At 45.7% G+C, this 19,978-nt stretch overlaps 1 protein-coding gene across 2 annotated transcripts in view; it reads left to right on the forward strand.

Moving 5' to 3' along the window:
- Positions 1 to 19,978, forward strand: part of RAB14 (RAB14, member RAS oncogene family) — a 57,235-nt gene that overhangs the window by 10,419 nt on the left and 26,838 nt on the right. For both annotated transcript variants that reach the window (XM_073599550.1, XM_073599549.1), the window contains exon 2: positions 7,063 to 7,119. The gene's annotated coding sequence lies outside the window, so the exon portion shown is untranslated. The remainder of the gene's footprint in view (positions 1 to 7,062; positions 7,120 to 19,978) is intronic.

The following is a 19,978-nucleotide window of genomic DNA, read 5'->3' on the forward strand; positions in this document are numbered from 1 at the left end:
GCAGACATGTGACCGGCTGACATAACGCACAGATGTGGTTACTGCACTGGCCTGTCACTGAGTCTTGTCTGATAAAAGCAGACACAGCATTTCCTGGGGAGGATGGGGGAAGAATCATACACCAACTTCACTTTTTCTATTTCTTCTTCCTGTCTGTTCAGTTATGACTTTCCAGTTTACAAAAATCTGTTTACTGAATACATATATAGAGCCGGGATGGAGGAAACGTGTGATTGTTTTTCACTCAGCAATTCACTGTCTTGGGTGAATGATTCTTGTTAACTCTCTGCTCCCCCTCATGGCAAATGTCCTCCTGCTGCCATCATCCGCTCTGCTGGTTTGGTTCTTGGAGTTCTCATTAGTACAAAGCTCAGGCTGTACAGATCTCATGCTGTTGGCTTTGCCTCTTTTTTTTTTTTTTTTTATGGACAAAAGCTTTATTACTGCAGCATTCAAAGCAATCTCCATCAAAGTGGGGGGCTCAGGCTAGTTTTACATCCTGTTAGGGGGGAAGGGATATATTGGGTGAGCTCCATTCTGGTACACATAGGGATATATGCAGTGATCTCTATCCTGTTACAGAAAGATGATTACACAGTGTATACCTGGTGAGCCCTATCCTTTTAGGTGGGCTACATTTAGTTACGTAAATATAAAGGCGTGCACAGTGAGCTCTGTCATCTTACAGATGGAGGTGGTTGTAAACAGTGAGCTCTGTCATCTTACAGATGGAGGGGATGGTACACAGTGAGCTCTATCCCATTACATATAGAGGTTTACGCAGTGAGCTCCATCCTCTTATAGATGGGGATGTACATGGTGATCTATGTCCTGCTACAGGCAGAGGGATGTACTAGTGAGTGCCACCCTGTTACAGATAGGTGTACATGGTGAGCGGCATTCTGATTCCGGATAGAGATGAGCACAATGAGACACCATCCTGTTGGAGATGGGAGGGGTGTACACGGTTAGCTCTGTTCTGTAAGAGATGGCGGTAGTGTATGTGGTGAGCTCTGTTCTGTTAAGGGTGGAAGGGGTGTACACAGTGATCTCTAATCCTACAGATGGAAGAGATGTATGTGGTGAGCTCTGATCTCTTACAGATCGAAGGGGTGTACACAGTCGAGTCATCTCTGATCTGTCAGATGGGGTGTATGCGGTGAGCTCTGATCTTACATGTTGAAGGGCTGTACACAGTGATCTCTGATCTTACAGATGGAAGCGGTGTACATTGTGATCTCTTACAGATGGATGAGGTATATGCAGTGAACTCTGTTCTGTTACAGAAGGAGCAGATGTATGCAGTGAGTTCTGTCCTGTTACAGATGGAAAGGCTGTACATGGCAATCTCTGTCCATCTGTAACAAGAGTGAGCTCTGTGTACACATCTTAATCTGTAACCAGGCAGAGAGCACCGCATACACCCCCTCCATCTGTAACAGGACAGAGCTCATTGCTTATACCCTGTCCATCTGTAACTGGAGGGGGTGCATGCAGTGAGCTCTTTCCTGTTATAGGTAGACATTTACACAGTGCACTCCATCCTGTTACAGGGTGAGGGGTGTATACGGTAAGCTCCAATGTTACAGATAGGGGTGTATGTAGTAGAGCAGCACGATTAATCGTTAAAAAAATTGTGATCTCGATTCAACCCAACCCCCCCTCACGATCTCTGCAGAATTTCCCAAATTTATTCATGTAACAAGTGTAGAGTATTCTCTGCTCACTCAGCTGTCAAAAGAAAAAACCGGGCAGCCTGACAAGTTTTTCACAACATTGTCAGTGCTGGTAGAGAACTAGAAACATTGTAACTTTTCGTTCTTGGAGTTCAAGGGATGAACTTCTGTGTGTAAATGAGGGAAGTTTAACCACTTAAAGCGGAGTTCCACCCAAAAATGAAACTTTTGCTTATCCAGTTCCTCCCCAACCCCCCCCCCCCCTTTCACATTTTGGCACCTTTCAGTGATAGAGCTCCGCAGATTTGCGGCGATCTACGCCATATCCGGCCCCTCCTCTGTCCCCCCTGCTGTCTTCTGGGAGACACACAGGTCCCAGATGACAGCAGGGACCAGTCAGGACGCGCGACTCACGCATGCGCAGTAGGGAACCAGGCTTTGAAGCCGCAAGGCTTCACTTCCTGATTCCCTTACTGAAGATGCCAGCGCCTCCACCTGAGAGCTGAGGGATGGGTCGCCTTCTGGTGAGGACATTGCAGGCGCCCTGGACAGGTGAGTGTCCTTATTTTTAAGGGTACTTTCACACTGAGGTGCGGGGGTGTCGGTGGTGAAGCGCGACTAACGCCGCTTTACAGTCGTTTTTAGAGGAGATTTTCAGCCGCTAGTGGGGCACTTTTAACACCACTAGCGGCCAAATAAAGGGTTAAAAGTGCCTGCAAAGCGCAGCTCCCGCGGCGCTGCCCATCGATTTCAGTGTGCAGGGGCGCTTTAGGAGTGGTATATACACCACTCCTAAAGCGCTGCAATGATGCTGCTTGCAGGACTTTTTTTAACGTCCTGCAAGCGCACCACTCCAGTGTAAAAGCAGCGCTTTACAGGCACTATTTTTAACGCTATATCGCCTGTAAAGCGCCTCAGTGTGAAAGTAGCCTAAAAGTCAGCAGCTTCAGTATGTTGCATATCAGCAGCTGCTGATATTTAATTTTTTTTTTTTTTCGGTGGAACTCCTGCTTTAAACCTTTCTCTGACATTTGTAAGTTAAAATCAGTATTTTTTGCTAGAAAAATACTTGGAACCCCCAAACATTATTTTGGCAGAGACCCTAGGGAATAAAATGGCGATTGCAATATTTTGTCACTGTATTTGCGCAGCTGTCTTTCAAATGCAATTTTTTGGCAGAAAAATACACTTCGGTGAATTAAATAAAAAAAACTAAACAGTAAAGTTAGCCCAATTTTTTTGTATAATGTGAAAGATGTTACGCTGCGAGAATCGTGCAGCTCTAGTCCTCGGTTCTGGCACGGTGCTCTGCAGGTCCAGCACGATATGCCGGAGCGACGTCACCGGCTGCATCCAGTGTGAATATCTCCTTTTAAATGGTGCCTGTTTAGGAGATATTAATTTTACCTACAGGTAAGCCCTATTATAGGCTTACCCGTAAGGGGTGGGCTGGGTCCTGCTGTCTGTGTCAATGGACACAGCAGCAGGATTCGGGAGCATGCCTGCACTCGATGTGGGGAGGAGCCAGGAGCACCACTGAGGGAACCCATAAGAGGAGGATCGCCCCGAACTCTGTGCAAAACCAACAGCACAGAGGAGGTAAGTATGACATATTTGTTTTTTTTAAAACACACCTTTAGTGTCCCTTTTTAAGCCCTGCATTGTGCTGCATGGCACTTCCTTTATGGCGGAGTGACGGTTTTATTAGTGTGTTTATGGCTGTGTACATATATCGGTTGAGTTACTGTGCAGTGACTGCACTGTAAGGCAGGCCATAGACATGTGAATTTCTTTCTTGCGACCACAGGTTGCAGGGAAGACATTCGCACGATTCTCCTACAGGATAGATTTGATTTTAAATCACTAGTAAAAATTGATTTAGATCATAATTTTTAAAGAGCAACTGTCATCTCTGTCCTGCAGCGGCTCCTCTGACCCGCTGTTGACTCACCGACAGTCCTATTCACTTTAATGGGATGGTTGGTAATGCGGCAGTGACACCACAAGGCGAGGGAGATGGCGGCAGCAGGCGAGTGGATGCCCGATAACAGGCGCTGCCATGATGGATCTGAAATGACAGGTGCTCTTTGAATGCAAGGACTTATTCTTGCTGGTAGTTAGAATCTTTCATTCATGTTTGCAAACAAAGTGAAGATTTCCTATTTAGAATAATAAGCTGTCAGGTTAGTAAAGCAGCGATATCAGAACTGATTCAATCATACAGTTTGTAGTGTACATAGGTTTGCAAAACAATGGTTACTGTGAAATCGTGTGACTGCATCACATCAATGCATGTTATCTCAGCTTGCAGAGCTTGGATTCATTGATTGAGTTTACCAAAAATGCTACATACATAATAACTAAGCTCCATTTCATGCTCCAATAAACTAAATTATTAAATTAAAACTAAATTATTAATGTATCTTAAATATAAAACTATCTTTTTTAAATAAATTTGATAAAAATCAAACAAATCTAACTTTTTTTTTTTATCATTGATTTTTATCCACCCTATTCCCCTATCAACACAGACAGTGCTGACTGGGGTATCCCTCCTGTCAAGAAGTTGTCTGATCCTGCTAGGAGAAGACCGTGATTATTACTAGCGGCTATAGTAGCCGCTAGCGATGATCACAAGTTAATCCGGCAGGCTGGTTGATCAATTCCTGCTGAACCAAACTGTCTGCAGACCTACCTGTGCACTAAAGATTGTGGTCAGTCATTGATTCTGGAAAATGTGTTATTTTATAATAAAGTCTCTTGTCATACTGACATCACAGAAATATATCAGACATTGATGTATGGTATAGTTTGGGCTGCTTACCCACCGCAACCTTTTTGTTAGTGTGCCTTTATATTTCATCATAGAATAATCAGGCACTTGAGCATTTGGCTATAACATGATCTTGAATCATCCTTACATATTTATTCAACACTTTCACATGTGTATTTTGCAAATCTACAACGTTTTACAGTTGTCGGTCTTTTATGGAACAGTATTTTGTGAGACTGTATGCCAGGCTCTTGAGTGTCACTTGTTACTGTACAGTAGTACCGGAAGATTTAGACCAATAATCTCCAAAGAGTGGCCCCTGGGCCAGTTGCTGCCCTTTGCTTGCTTTTATCTGGCTCTTGGAGCAATATTCCTCCCACTGATGTTCCTTCCACGTCACTGATGATGGGGGGGCACCATTCCTTCCACTTCACCGATGATGGGGGGGCACCATTCCTTCCACTTCACCGATGATGGGGGGGCACCATTCCTTCCACTTCACCGATGATGGGGGGGCACCATTCCTTCCACTTCACCGATGATGGGGGGGGGGGCACCATTCCTTCCACTTCACCGATGATGGGGGGGGGGCACCATTCCTTCCACTTCACCGATGATGGGGGGGGGGCACCATTCCTTCCACTTCACCGATGATGGGGGGGGGCACCATTCCTTCCACTTCACCGATGATGGGGGGGGGGGGCACCATTCCTTCCACTTCACCGATGATGGGGGGGGGGCACCATTCCTTCCACTTCACCGATGATGGGGGGGGGGCACCATTCCTTCCACTTCACCGATGATGGGGGGGGGGCACCATTCCTTCCACTTCACCGATGATGGGGGGGGGGCACCATTCCTTCCACTTCACCGATGATGGGGGGGGGGCACCATTCCTTCCACTTCACCGATGATGGGGGGGGGGCACCATTCCTTCCACTTCACCGATGATGGGGGCACCATTCCTTCCACTTCACCGATGATGGGGGGGGGGCACCATTCCTTCCACTTCACCGATGATGGATGGGGGGGGCACCATTCCTTCCACTTCACCGATGATGGGGGGGGGGACACCATTCCTTCCACTTCACCGATGATGGGGGGGGGGACACCATTCCTTCCACTTCACCGATGATGGGGGGGGGGGGGGACACCATTCCTTCCACTTCACCGATGATGGGGGGGGGGACACCATTCCTTCCACTTCACCGATGATGGGGGGGGGGGGACACCATTCCTTCCACTTCACCGATGATGGGGGGGGGGGGGACACCATTCCTTCCACTTCACCGATGATGGGGGGGGGGGGACACCATTCCTTCCACTTCACCGATGATGGGGGGGGGGCACCATTCCTTCCACTTCACCGATGATGGGGGGGGGCACCATTCCTTCCACTTCACCGATGGGGGGGGCGGGCGGCACCATTCCTTCCACTTCACCGATGATGGGGGGGGGCACCATTCCTTCCACTTCACTGATGATGGGGGGGAGGGGGGCACCATTCCTTCCACTTCACCGATGATGGGGGGGGCACCATTCCTTCCACTTCACCGATGATGGGGGGGGGGGGCACCATTCCTTCCACTTCACCGATGATGGGGGGGGCACCATTCCTTCCACTTCACCGATGATGGGGGGGGGGGGCACCATTCCTTCCACTTCACCGATGATGGGGGGGGGGGGCACCATTCCTTCCACTTCACCGATGATGGGGGGGGGGGGCACCATTCCTTCCACTTCACCGATGATGGGGGGGGGGCACCATTCCTTCCACTTCACCGATGATGGGGGGGGCACCATTCCTTCCACTTCACCGATGATGGGGGGGGGCACCATTCCTTCCACTTCACCGATGATGGGGGGGGGGGCACCATTCCTTCCACTTCACCGATGATGGGGGGGGGGGCACCATTCCTTCCACTTCACCGATGATGGGGGGGGGGGGCACCATTCCTTCCACTTCACCGATGATGGGGGGGGGGGCACCATTCCTTCCACTTCACCGATGATGGGGGGGGGGGCACCATTCCTTCCACTTCACCGATGATGGGGGGGGGGCACCATTCCTTCCACTTCACCGATGATGGGGGGGCACCATTCCTTCCACTTCACCGATGATGGGGGGGCACCATTTCTCCTCCTACTGGCCACAGGCACTATGTAATTCTGTTACTCCCACTGACCACCAAGCCTAAGTTATTGTCTACTCCCACTGATGCCGAGGCATTTTCTACTCCCAATGGCCAGAGTCAGGCCCGCCCTTTTAAAGGACAGTAAACTGGCCCTGCGTTTTACAAAGTTTGGAGACCCCCGATTTAGACAACTGATCATCATTGCATAATTCACCAATGTTATGATCAGGCAACCATTGGCTGTGTATGGAGGCAGCAGCAGACATCCTGGCCAATTTCCTTTACATGTCTGACCACCTTTAGTTATTTCTCCTGAATTTAGATAACATCTGTGTTTAAAAACTGATCTGCCTGATGATATAAAGACCTAATTGAAAACCACAAAAAACCTGAAAACCTTCTGCAATCTGGTAATGTAATTTAGATATGACTGGTAATGTTTGTCCCATTTTTTTCTTTTTTTCTTTTTTCCTCCCAGGGACTTGTAGTGGACACCTGTGACTGCTGATCGTCTTTATTGCAAGTCATATAAAAGGTAACAATACTGTTTGTCTTCATCCTCTCAATTTCCATGACCTATAGAATTTCCAGGAGCCAAGTACACACTGGATTTTTAAATTAGAATCTCATGTTTAGTATGATGATAAATGACTACGCAGTAAAAATTGGGGCTTTCCAATGATGCCACTCAAAGGATTTGAAGGGGGCTCTGGTGCTGGCATTCAACACCTGGATATTAGGAATGCACCGAATGGGTTTTTTGAACCGGGCGCTCGGGTTCGGCACATCACGGATCTTGTGGACAGATTACTGGGAGGGGCTGGGGAAGACCCGGCTGTCATGGTGCACGTTGGCACCAATGACAAAGTCAGAGGCAGATGGAGTGTCCTAAAGAACGATTTTAGGGACTTAGGAGCTAAATTGAGGAAAAGGACCTCCAAGGTAGTATTCTCAGGAATACTACCGGTACATCGAGCCACACCAGAAAGGCAGAGGGAGATTAGGGAAGTAAACAAGTGGCTGAAGAGCTGGTGTAGTAAGGAGGGGTTTGGGTTCCTGGAGGACTGGGCCGACTTCTCACTCGGTAACTGGTACTATAGAAGGGACGGACTGCACCTAAATGAGGAGAGTGCAGATCTGCTGGGAATGAAGATGGCCAAAAAGTTAGGAGTTTTTAAACTAGGCGATGGGGGGGAGGGGACAGAGATAGCCAGCGCGGAAGATATTCCAGAGGGTAGTATTGGGGCATTAGTGGTAGGTTAACCAAAGCACAAAAACACAAGGTGTGTATAGTAGCAAGTCCTAGTTGCAGGCTCGAAATACCCAATACAAGGACAATATGCGACTGGTCTAAACTATGTGGCATGTTCACCAATGCCAGGAGCATGGCGGACAAGATGGGTGAACTAGAGATACTGTTGTACAAGGAGGATTTGGATTTTGTGGGAATTTCAGAGACCTGGTTCAACAGCTCTCATGATTGGCTGGCAAACATTCAAGGGTATACCCTATACTGCAAGGATAGAGAGGGTAAAAAAGGGGGTATGCCTATATATCAAGAATAATGTACAAGTGAATGTGAGAGATGACATCACTGAGGGGGCTAGAGAGGAGGTGGAATCCTTATGGGTAGAGCTCCAAAGGGATGAAGCTAAGGGGAAAATAATACTGGGGAGTATACTATAGGCCCCCTAACCTGAGGGAGGAAGTGGAGACGGATCTCCTATCACAAATTGGATTAGCAGCAAGGATGGGAAGTGTTATGATAATGGGGGATTTTAATTATCCAGACATAGACTGGGCGGAGGGAACCGCGCATTCATTTAAGGCTCGCCAGTTCCTTAATGTCTTGCAGGACAATTTTATGGGTCAGATGGTAGACGCACCAACTAGAAATAAAACATTACTGGATCTACTGATTACCAACAATACAGACCTGATCACGGATGTGGAAATACGGGGCAATTTAGGTAACGGCGATCACAGGTCAATTAGTTTCAGTATAAATCACACAAATAGGAAACCTAAAGGGAATACAAAGACTGAATTGCAAAAGAGCCAACTTCCCTAAACTACAAACCTTGCTAAAAGGCATAAATTGGGATAAAATATTAAGAACAAAGAATACGGAGGAGAGATTGGTTTGCTTCAAGAGCATATTAAATAAGGGCATTAGCCAATGTATCCCATTGGGTAATAAATTTAAAAGAGCGAACAAAAATCCTGGATGGCTTAACTCCAATGTAATAGTGCATATAAATGCAAAGGAGAAGGCCTTCAAAAAATACAAGTTTGAGGGATCATCCTCAGCATTCAGACTTTATAAAGAATGCAACAAGAAATGTAAGGGTGCAATTAGGACAGCTAAGATAGAACATGAAAGACACATAGCGGAGGAGAGCAAAAAAAATCCCAAGAAATTCTTTAAGTATGTAAACAGTAAAAAAGGGAGGACAGACCATATTGGCCCCATAAAGAATGGGGAAGGACATCTGATTACAAGGGATGGGGAGATGGCAAAGGTATTGAATTTATTCTTCTCCTCAGTCTTCATGAGTGAATCGGGGGGCTTCAGTAACCAAAACTGCAGTGTTTATCCTCATGACACAACACAGGAAGCACCTCCATGGTTAACAGAGGACAGAATTAAAATTAGACTTGAGAAACTTAACATTAATAAATCACCGGGACCAGATGGCTTGCATCCGAGGGTACTTAGGGAACTCAGTCAAGTGATTGTCAGACCGTTGTTCCTAATTTTTACAGAAAGTCTACTGACTGGAATGGTACCAGCTGATTGGAGAAAAGCCAATGTAGCACCAATATTTAAAAAGGGCCCAAAATACATCCCTGGGAAGTACAGACCAGTTAGCCTAACATCAATAGTATGTAAACTCTTGGAGGGGATGATAAGGGACTATATACAAGATTTTAGTAATAAGAACGGTATCATTAGCAGTAATCAGCATGGATTCATGAAGAATCGTTCTTGCCAAACCAATCTATTAACCTTCTATGAGGAGGTGAGTTGCCATCTAGATAAAGGAAGGCCCGTAGACATGGTGTATCTGGATTTTGCAAAAGCATTTGACACAGTTCCCCATAAACGTTTACTGTACAAAATAAGGTCCGTTGGCATGGACCATAGGGCGAGTACATGGATTGAAAACTGGCTACAAGGGCGAGTTCAGAGGGTGCTGATAAATGGGGAGTACTCAGAATGGTCAGGGGTGGGTAGTGGGGTTCCCCAGGGTTCTGTGCTGGGACAATCCTATTTAATTTGTTCATAAACGACCTGGAGGATGGGATAAATCGTTCAATCTCTGTATTTGCAGGCGATACTAAGCTAAGCAGGGCAATAACTTCTCCGCAGGATGTGGAAACCTTGCAAAAAGACCTGAACAAATTAATGGGGTGGGCGACTACATGGCAAATGAGGTTCAATGTAGAAAAATGTAAAATAATGCATTTGGGTGGCAAAAATATGAATGCAATCTATACACTGGGGGGAGACCCTCTGGGGGATTCTAGGATGGGAAAGGACCTGGGGGTCCTAGTAGATGATAGGCTCAGCAATGGCATGCAATGCCAAGCTACTGCTAACAAAGCAAACAGAATATTGGCATGCATTAAAAGGGGGATCAACTCCAGAGATAAAACGATAATTCTCCCACTCTACAAGGCTCTGGTCCGGCCGCACCTGGAGTATGCTGTCCAGTTCTGGGCACCAGTCCTCAGGAAGGATGTACTGGAAATGGAGCGAGTACAAAGAAGGGCAACAAAGCTAATAAAGGGTCTGGAGGATCTTAGTTATGAGGAAAGGTTGTGAGCACTGAACTTATTCTCTCTGGAGAAGAGACGCTTGAGAGGGGATATGATTTCAATTTACAAATACTGTACTGGTGACCCCACAATAGGGATAAAACTTTTTCGCAGAAGAGAGTTTAATAAGACTCGTGGCCACTCATTACAGTTAGAAGAAAAGAGGTTTGACCTTAAACTACGTAGAGGGTTCTTTACTGTAAGAGCGGCAAGGATGTGGAATTCCCTTCCAAATGTGGTGGTCTCAGCGGGGAGCATTGATAGCTTCAAGAAACTATTAGATAATCACCTGAATGACCGCACCATACAGGGATATACAATGTAATACTGACACATAATCACACACATAGGTTGGACTTGATGGACTTGTGTCTTTTTCAACCTCACCTACTATGTAACTATGATGCCGAAACCGATACCGAAAGTGACTGTTTTTAAAAAATATTTTTATACTGGAGATGGTCAGAGACTGGGGACATGGTACAGGAGATGGTCAGAGACTGCCGACATGGTACAGGAGATGGTCAGAGACTGCCGACATGGTACAGGAGATGGTCAGAGACTGCCGACATGGTACAGGAGATGGTCAGAGACTGCCGACATGGTACAGGAGATGGTCAGAGACTGCCGACATGGTACAGGAGATGGTCAGAGACTGCCGACATGGTACAGGAGATGGTCAGAGACTGCCGACATGGTACAGGAGATGGTCAGAGACTGCCGACTTGGTGCAGGAGATGGTCAGAGACTGCCGACTTGGTGCAGGAGATGGTCAGAGACTGCCGACTTGGTGCAGGAGATGGTCAGAGACTGCCGACATGGTGCAGGAGATGGTCAGAGACTGCCGACTTGGTGCAGGAGATGGTCAGAGACTGCCGACTTGGTGCAGGAGATGGTCAGAGACTGCCGACTTGGTGCAGGAGATGGTCAGAGACTGCCGACTTGGTGCAGGAGATGGTCAGAGACTGCCGACTTGGTGCAGGAGATGGTCAGAGACTGCCGACTTGGTGCAGGAGATGGTCAGAGACTGCCGACTTGGTGCAGGAGATGGTCAGAGACTGCCGACATGGTGCAGGAGATGGTCAGAGACTGCCGACATGGTGCAGGAGATGGTCAGAGACTGCCGACATGGTGCAGGAGATGGTCAGAGACTGCCGACATGGTGCAGGAGATGGTCAGAGACTGCCGACATGGTGCAGGAGATGGTCAGAGACTGCCGACATGGTGCAGGAGATGGTCAGAGACTGCCGACATGGTGCAGGAGATGGTCAGAGACTGCCGACATGGTGCAGGAGATGGTCAGAGACTGCCGACATGGTGCAGGAGATCAATGCAGCCTCACCAGTGCCCATCATTTGCAGCCAGCCTGTGCCTCACCAGTGCATATAAACACACACACATAAAACACACACACACACATAAAACACACACACGAGTACACACACATATAAACATACACACATGCACACGTAAATGCACACACATATAAAACACACACGGATATAAACACACATGCATACAAACATTTATAGACAGCCTTTTTAAACATTGGCAGCTGCAGCTCTGTACCTTCAAGGTCCATGCTGGGTACTGCACTGTGTAGGGGGAGGCAGAGAGCACAGCACACAATGTTAGACGCCTCTCCCTTACTTTCACTTTCGGAGTAAACAGCGTGACCGAGCTCCTGCACAGCCGATTTACACATCGGCTGAGGATCCTTATGCAGCAACCGCTTGGGGAGAGAGGGACGTTACATGGAGACCCCACAGGCCGCCTGCAGCATGGGCGAGGAGGGAGGGGAGGAGGAGAGAGTAAGGACGAGCGCTCCAGAACGACACCCCTGTGATGGGCGGGACCAGGGGCGGGGCTCCGCCCAGCCCCATTTTTGGCACCATTATCGGCGTGAATTCTCTTTCGGCAAATTGCCGAAAAGGCCATTTTCGGCCAATATGTTTCGGCGGCCGAAATTTCGGTGCATTCCTACTGGATATACAAATAAATTCCAGATTTAATAATCAGAACATACAGAAGTTTAAAAGAACCACATATGGTGTACAGTACAATATTCTTTTTGTGTGCTCAACATTCGTTTAGCGCACTACAAAGACCACTTGTATATTTGCATCATACTGAGTTTCCCATTTCACAGGCTTGCTGTCAACATGTTTCATAGATAGCTGTACTTCATTAGGACCAGTACCGAAAGTGTTGCAAGACATCCATGCAAGTTTTTTGACCTCACATGGTTACAGTGAATTACAGCTACACACACTTCCCCAGGGAAAAGGCTATTGGGTTACTTCTCTATGGGACTAAAGGATATAATGGTCCAGGACATAAAGTTGTTTTGTCTCAAGATGGTAGTGTTGGAGGAGATCTCCTTTCCTCCCAATCCACAGAATAGAAATGAGCCCAAAGTGGATGATTTCTTCCCCTTTGCTGCTGGAACCAAATCATATCGGCACAAATGCTTCTCAGCCGTTCACAGGAAACCTTGTATTTTTATCAATAAATGCAAGGCTTCCTTTGATTGGCCAGTTGGAAATACTTTCCACACTCCACTCCTGCACATACTACATGTTGTCCTACCCACCAATCAGAGGAAGCCTTGTATTCATTGATAAAAATACAAAGCTTCACCTGAATGTTTGAAAAGCATTCAGGCCATCTCTGGTTCCAGCAGCAGACGGGAAGTTGCCTATACTGCTGATGCTAATACAGTATAGTACAGTGCACACAGCGGTTGCCGTTGGTAATTGAAATGGTTTGTGAGGGCCAGCTTGAACCAAACTTTTTAAAGTCATAATCAACATAACGGAAAATTGTTACCAGTAATTACTGTAATTTTCCTTTCCTGGCTCTGCGTCATGCCATCAAGACTGTGGGTCAACTCCGCCCCCTTGACCCCTTCTAGGATATTCCTGAATAGAAGTATGAAAGGCAGGCAGTACCTGGTGCAGGTGGACCAGGGAGGGAATGTGCTGGCATGACTCAGAGCCAGGAAAGGAAAATTATGGTAAGCATTAGTAACAAACCAACAGGAAGAATCCATGAACTACCATGGTGCTCAGTCTGTGAAATCTGTGAATGAATGATGCGGCCCTGTGGGCGGAGCCCCCACACAGCCGTGTTTATTTCAAAAAGTGACAGCTGGTACCAGGGAGCTTCTCCCCCGTACTGCTGTCACAGAGGGCTGCAGGAACATGTCACATTTTCCACTCTAAAAATGGGTCGAACATGTAACTGTTACTGAAGGTGAGCTTATCCTTTAAGCCTTATGCTGCCCAAGCTGTTTTTGCATGTTTTGCAGACGTTTAAAAAATTAAGCCTGAAGATTACATAACCCCCCAAAACATGATATATTTTCTGAAAACAGACACTCTAGAAAATAGTGGTAGATTCAGTTTTTTTATGTCACGATATAATTGCAAAGGTCTAGGAAACTCACAATTTTGGTAAAAATGCAATAAAGTTAATTTTAGGGCACAAAAACGCAATAAATTACCCAATTGTTTGTTTAAATATAAAAGTTGATGTTGCACTGACTAAATAGATGCCCAACTTGTCAAACCTTAAATTTGCGTGCACCCGTGAAATGATGACAAACGTCAGTACCCTACATTTTCTATAGGCAACGCTTTAAAAGCCCTCTCTAGGTCATGAGTTTAGTGTTACAGAGGAGGTCGTCTGGTGTTAAAAATCTTTTACGTTTATCTCTGAAGCCTAAATCCAGCTAAAACTTATTTAGTTTTGCTGAGCAGCTTTCCTATTCTATCCACAGTGTGCACAGCGATGGTTGATCTGCACATGTTGTCCTTAATACTGATTACCTTCCAGAGACCAGGGTCTGTCCAATGGGATAATCGGCACCAGAGGAGGGAAATATTAGTCAAAGTTTGCAGAATAATCTCCAGTTCCTGACAGGACAATGGTGATCGAGACCTGGTCTCTGGATTCTACTGGAGAGTCGGGATAGAGTTGGGAGCCTGACTATATAGGTGTTCTGGTTTCCCATTTAAACCGGAGTTCCGCCTGCAAAAAAAATAAAATAATTAAAAGTCAGCAGCTACAAATACTGCAGCTGCTGCCTTTTAACCATTTCAAGCCCACGGACGTCATATGACGTCCTGGGCTTTGAGCAGGTATATCTGAATGATGCCTGTAGTTACAGACATCATTCAGATATTGCCGGTTTCAGCCGGCGAATCTCTACTTTCCGCCGCTTGATCGTTCCTATGGGAGGCGAGAGGGGACGTCCCCCCTCCCGCCGCCCTCCGGTGCTTGCTCCGACTCACCGTTACGATCAGTGAGGCGGAGAGTGGATGCGCCGGATGTAGATCATAGAGATTTCCGGCGGACCAGATGGTCCCCGGAGTCTCTATGATCGTCGGAGGCCGGGCGCGATGTTATGACGTCACGCCCGGCCTCTCCATTCAAAAAAACGGCGCGGCTTCGGCTGGGAAGCGGCGATCGTTTTATTTTTTTTTTTTTATTTCAGGCTTCCCAGCCTAGTGGTGAGATATGGGGTCTTATTGACCCCATATCTCACTATTAAGAGCACCTGACATGTCATATTGCTATTACAAGGGATGTTTACATTCCTTGTAATAGGAATAAAAGTGATCAATTTTCAAAAAAGTGTCAAAATAAAATATAATTAACAATAAAAAAAAAAAAAAAAAAATTTTTAAAGCGCCGCTGTCCCCGTGTGCTCGCATGCAGAAGCGAATGCATACGTAAGTCCCGCCCACATATGAAAACGGTGTTCAAACCATACATGTGAGGTATCGCCGCGAACATTGGAGCGAGAGCAATAATTTTGGCCCTAGACCTCCTCTGTAGCTCAAAACATGTAACCAGTAAAAAAATTTCAAGCGTCGCCTATGGGGATTTTTAAGTACCGAACATTGGCGCCATTCCACGGGCGTGTGCAATTTTGAAGCGTGACATGTTAGGTATCTATTTACTCAGCGTAACTTCATCTTTCACAAAATGCAAAAACATTGGGCTAACTTTACTGTTTTGTTTTTTTTGTTTTTTTAAACACAAAACAGTTTTTTTCCCCAAAAAAACGCGTTCGAAAAATTCCTGCGCAAATACTGTGTGAGATAAAAAGTTGCAACAACCGCCATTGTATTCTCTAGGGTCTTTGCTAAAAAAAACATATATAATGTTTGGGGTTCTATGTAATTTTCTAGCAAAAAAAATGAAGATTTTTACATGTAGGAGCAAAGTGTCAGAATTGGCCCGGTATTGAAGTGGTTAAAATAAGGACACTTACCTGTTCAGGGCGCCCGCGATATCCTCACCAGACCCGTCCCTCGGCTCCGCGTGGAGGCGTCGGCATCTTCAGTAAGGGAATCGGAAAGTGATTTACTGCACATGCGCATTCTCTATGGTCCCTGCTGTCTTCTGGGACCTGTGTGTCTCCCGGAAGACAGCGGGGGGGGGGGGGCGGGCGGGCGGAGGAGGGGCCGGACATGGCGTAGTTTGCTGCAGATTCTGCAGAGCTCTTTCACCAGAAGTGGGAGCAAATACTTGGATTAGACCAGTATCTGCTCCCCCCCTCCCCTCTGAAAGGTGCCAAATGTGACCCCTGAATGGGGGGGGGGGGAGAGACCGGCAGCTCACCCTTGCATCTGCAAACCCCCTAAGGGAAGCGCTGTCCTGGGAGGTTTCCTTGCCTGCGTGCTCCCGAGTCTAGCATTTGCGGCTATAGACACAGAATGCCGGACTCGGCGCCCGTGTCATTGGATTTGATTGACAGCAATGGGAGCCAATGGCTGCGCTGCTATCATTCTATCCAATCAAGAGCCGAGATCCCTGGACACAGAGGAAGAACGAGTCTGCGCCGAAGGAACGAAGGGCTCAGGTGAGTGGGGGCTGGGGGGCCGATCAGTGTCAGAATTTCTTTCACCTTAATGCATAGGATGCATTAAGGTGAAAAAACACGTAGGTTTACAACCCCTTTTTAACTATATTTCTTTTTGTTCATTCAAGAACACAGCCAATCTTTATGGAGGATGGGTTTTATTCCGCCACCTGCAAGAGCAGGATTGCAGGTGCAACCAAATAAACACAACCAAGGGGTGGGCTACTGCTGGTAGCCAAACCCCTCCCCATCTGCAACATACTGTCCATTTTTAGGTTTTTTTTTTTTTTTTTTCCTGACTTTTCTCTGTCTTTCTGTTTTTATATTTATTTTTTTACACAAGACATTGTTGAAGAAATCTAAAGCAAATGTTATTTGGTTAACACTGAAGTTACAGCTGTGTTTAGCACAAATCCTATATATTTTTAAATGCAACAGAACTGCTGGTTTAACAATCTCTTTGTGACGAAGTACAGGGATACTTATGATAAGTTTTTATTGAGGGAGAACTACACCTCTGCCTTTCGTAATATCGACTTTCAGAGTGCGGAGGGAATGCTGTAAATGTAACAAGTGTCCTTTCTTTCTTTCTTTCTTTCTTTCTTTCTTTCTTTCTTTCTTTCTTTCTTTCTTTCTTTCTTTCTTTCTTTCTTTCTTTCTTTCTTTCTTTCTTTCTTTCTTTCTTTCTTTCTTTCTTTCTTTCTTTCTTTCTTTCTTTCTTTCTTTCCTCCCTCCCTCGATCCATTGTATGATTTAAGATTTGACATCCTGCAAAATAACGTTTTTTCATTTTATCGCTTCAGCTGAACCCCTTTCAACATTTATATAATTTCTGCATGTAGGTGGGCAGTCGGCTTTGGCAGAGCAGTGAAGCCTTTGTGTTCTTTGCTGAGAATTAAGCTATAGTACTACTCGTGAAATATCTCACACAATGGCAATTCATGAACATTGCTTTTCCATGAGTGATTTTAAAGAGTACCAGTTGTCATTGGGCTTATGCAAGAATCTAAATATTTGTGTCAAAGACTTTTCATGCTCATCTTTTAAAAACTATCCTAGACATCAAGCTGCAGCACACAAAGTGACCAGCTTTCTAAAACACATAAGTGCCGTGCTCACATTACAACTTGAATGTAATGCTATGTCAAAAACACCTATACTATTCATATAGTAATAGCCAAATCCAACATAACCAAAGTGCAAAATTTTGAGAAATCTCATCAGATGTGTGTGTGTGTGTGTGTGTGTGTGTGTGTGTGTATGTATGTGTATATATATATATATATATATATATATATATATATATATAAATTTTTTTTTTTTTTTTTTACAAATCTGAACACTTAGTCTTTTATTATATAAGAATAATACAGGAAGTAAAATGGACTTATTTTCCGCCTTGGTTTTGATTTGTTATACAGATTAGTATGTTCAAAGTAGTAATAGATTTTAATAGGTTAATTGGGGAGATGTAAACCGTGTTAAAGCATTGACAATTAAAGCGGACCTTCAGTCATTTTTTTTTCATCTTTCCATCTATCAAATCTTCTGCCCTTGTTTTAACTTTGGATAGTAAAAAAAAAATTGCCATTAAATACCTTATACAGCCCACTTTCTGTTTCTTGTCTGATAAAAAGCCTAGGCTTATGATATCATGCACAGTGCTCTCTCCCTCACTCTTGTGAGAGTTTGCCAGAAAGGGAGTGGGGGATGAGTCATAAGAGGGCCAATAATGGCTGCAGAGCTGGAGGTGTGCCTCTGTGTAAAGCCAGGAAGTGAACAAGCAGCAGCTTCAGCTGCCCACAGTTAAATGGTTACAGCCAGACTAAGTGGAGGGAGATTTCTGCAGCATAATTGGCAAGTACAGAGTCACAGTATATATAAAATAATATGCAAAGTGGTTGGAGGGAAGCTTCAGAATGGCAAAGATGTTTTAATTAAAAATTATGTGAGCTGACTGCAATTCATCTTTAAGAAATTTATTTGCAAAATAAACTAAAGGTAAAATGCTACAGCTGGACTTCATTTAGATTGGCATTGTGCTCTTGCCATTTAATGGCATACCATAGCCGCACTGGGGCTGCAAGTACATCCTAAAAAAAGAGCTGTGGGTCCTCCTCAAGCAATGACCAAACACTGTGCCTGACCCAAGTGATTTGGTATACTATTCACATGCATGCACAGTGTATTTTTCCTCCCCTCTGCTCTTAATGCTTCCGCCCTCTTTGATGTGCAGATCAATATGGTGGTAAAAATCCCTCCTATGCACAGTAGTGTACTGCTACTTTTGCTCATGAGCAGGTTCTCTGTGTCATAAATCTGGGCATCGAACGGGGGAGGCACAATACACTAAGCATGCGTGGAGGAATGTTTACAGCATTACACTGATGTGCTTCAGGGGAATAGTTCTGCATATGCATCACCAGCATAGTTGTTAAGTAAAATGGAGTTCCACCCAAAATGGAACTTTCCGCTTTAAGCACTCCTCGCCCCCTGACATGCCACATTTGGCATGTCCTTTTTTATTTTGGGGGGGGGGGGGGGGGGGTGTACCCTTTTCTTCGTGGGACTTCCTGTCCCACTTCCTGTTTCCTATCTTCAGCTGCCTAGGCGACTCCTCCTCTCGCCCTAGGCCCCTCCCTGCCAGCAATCTTCTGGGACACAACTCAGGTCCCAGAAGATCGGCTGGCCAATAGGGAACGTAGTGCGTCTCGCGCATGTGCAGTGCGCGCACCCAGCCGTGAAACCGTAAGCTGTCACAGCCGGGTGCCCACAGTTACCTTGACAGTGCTGAGGAGAGGAGGGGGAGAGGAGCTAGCCTCCGGGCGGCCACATCGCTGGACCGTGGGGCAGGTAAGTGTCGGTTTATTAAGTCAGCAGCTATGCTTTTTGTAGCTGCTGACTTTTAATAAACTAAAAAAAGGGTAGAACTCCGCTTTAAGGACTAATGCTGATAGTGCATATTCCTTGATACCAGGCTGGTTGCCCCCTGTGCCATCTATTCCCACTTCTAGCTCACACTGCACAATCTGTCTTCTCTGCAGCACGTACTACCCCCTATCATACCCTCTGCTCTCCTGTACATACTGCCTGCTGTCTTATCCACCACGCTGTTCTCCTGTACATTCTGCCTACTGTCATGCTCTACACCCCTTTCCTGTACATACTGCCCATTAGTAAACCCTTCTCTCTATTCCTTTCCATACTGCTCCCAGTCATACCCACCTCGCCCACCTTTATTGTGCATAAAATAGAGAAGGTACAAACAGTTGTAAAAGGCATAATGCACTAAAAGTATCATGTACAAGGTTATATAAACAATCTGCACAATAAGTGTAAAAGTCAACTTATCAAACTTTTAAACTGAAGAAAACACAAACAACCTAGAACATATATCCCCTGCAGTGTGTATCCATTAATGTACAAGAAGAGAAAAGGCATCCCGAACAAACAAAATGACTCCCAAATCATTATCCAAGGTGATCTAAGCAAGAATAATTTTTCCTACGCCTCTCTGTAAAGGTCGAGGCTAGTGTTCTCCTACTTTCTCATCTAGACCTTGAGCAGTCTAGTAAGAACAAGTTAAGGAGCTCAGGGTTCTCCAGCCATTCTTGCCAGATTTGGGTAAATTTACCTGACACATTTCTATGCTGTTATGCAATCTTTTCCCTAATGAGTGTTGTATCCATTGAGTAGATAG

This window comes from Aquarana catesbeiana, linkage group LG09 (assembly GCF_042186555.1).
Source record: "Aquarana catesbeiana isolate 2022-GZ linkage group LG09, ASM4218655v1, whole genome shotgun sequence".
NCBI classification, from domain to species: Eukaryota; Metazoa; Chordata; class Amphibia; order Anura; family Ranidae; genus Aquarana; species Aquarana catesbeiana.